The following is a 1,696-nucleotide window of genomic DNA, read 5'->3' as shown; positions in this document are numbered from 1 at the left end:
CTGTCAGGATGCAGTCATCATGGGCTACAAGGCCCTCCGTCTGGGCTGTGGTCCCAGGGAAAACCTTCATCAACATCGTGCCTGCTGAGGTTGGTGTTCTGATTGGCAAGGACTTGTCAAGTTTTTTTGTGAATGGGCTGACACTTGGGGACAGAAATGTTCTGTGATCCGGGACTCGCTGCTGCAGGATGGGGAATTTACCATGGATCTTCGTACCAAGAGCACCGGTGGAACCCCCACTTTCAATGTCACTCTCACCATGACTGCCAAGATGCTAGTCCTGCCAATGGGCAAAGAAAGTGTCCATGGTGGTTTGATCAACAAGAAATGTTATGAAATGGCCTCCCACCTGCCGCATTCCCAGTACTGACCTCGTCTGTCCCTTTCCCCCACCATTCCCCATAGACTGTGCGCCCCTTTCTTTCCTGTACACACATACACCATTTTTATTTGGGGGCCATTACCCTCCACACCTCTTATTGCTGCCAAACCACATGGGCTGGGGGCCAGGGCTGAATGGACAGCCACCTCCCCTTACCCATACCCCTCCTGTGTGTGGGTGGAAAACTTTTTTGTTTGTTTGTTTTTTCTGAATAAAAAAGATTCTACTAAAAAAAAAGAAGAAGAACAATTTCAAATATCCATAATTAAATTATTACCATAGACCAGCTTTCTAGGAACAGAAATTCTGGAACAAAGGATTATGTACAATTTTAAGGGCCACAGTATTGAATTACAAGAAAAATATACAAAATCAGTCTATTTTGTAATCTATGATTTAGATTATCTATTCAATCAGTCTTCCTGAATTCATCAATCCTCTAGAGAGGTACCAAGGCATAGTTTAATTCTAAAGGTAGCAGAGAACGTTCACATTCAGATATGGTAAACTAGATAATTCAGAATTACCTTCCCAGCAATGATAACTAAAATAATTCATATGGAATATAAAAAGCTTCTTCCAAAAAACATCAAAAACTAATAAATAGCAGGGAATTATTTTGCCAATTCTGTCAAGGGCCTATAGAAATATAGAAATCATGGCAGATTTTTTGGGGGGCAGGGACAGAGCCTCAAGCTGTCCCCCTGGGTAGAGTGCCATGGCATCACAGCTCACAGCAACCTCCAACTCCTGGGCTCAAGTGAGTCTACTGCCTCAGCCTCCCAAGTAGCAGGGACCACAGGCGCCCACCACAACACCCAGCTATTTTTGGTTGCAGCCATATTGTTGTTTGGCAGGCCCAGGCTATATTCGAACCCGTCACCTTAGGTGTATGTGGCTGGCGCCTTAGCCACTTGAGCCATAGGCACCGAGCCATCATGGCAGATTTGAAGGTAGTAAATTATCTCATTTGGTCCTTCGCAGTTAGTTACAGATTCAACTTCTCATTCTACTCTTTCCCTCCCCTTCTCAGTCCAGAGAGGAGAAGTCAACATTTGGGCCAATTTTGTCAGAAGAGGTGGTTAAAAGATGGAGGAGTCTAGGGGCACATAAATTGGAAATCTAGGGCTTTCTAAGGCAGGGGTAAGTCTGAAAAAATACCCCATAACTTAAGAGTTGAATCCTAATTCAACTCAACGTGCAAGCAAAAGTAACCTGAAAGTAAACTAACCTTCCCCTTTACTGTGGTCCAGTTTCAAGGAATCTGGGTGATTCAGCAAACGTCAAATACTGAAGTGGATTACAGTGGTCCTG

Source organism: Otolemur garnettii, unplaced genomic scaffold (assembly GCF_000181295.1).
Source record: "Otolemur garnettii isolate 467f Iridium unplaced genomic scaffold, OtoGar3 scaffold00275, whole genome shotgun sequence".
Lineage (NCBI taxonomy): Eukaryota > Metazoa > Chordata > Mammalia > Primates > Galagidae > Otolemur > Otolemur garnettii.
Note: the sequence above shows the minus strand (reverse complement) of the source record.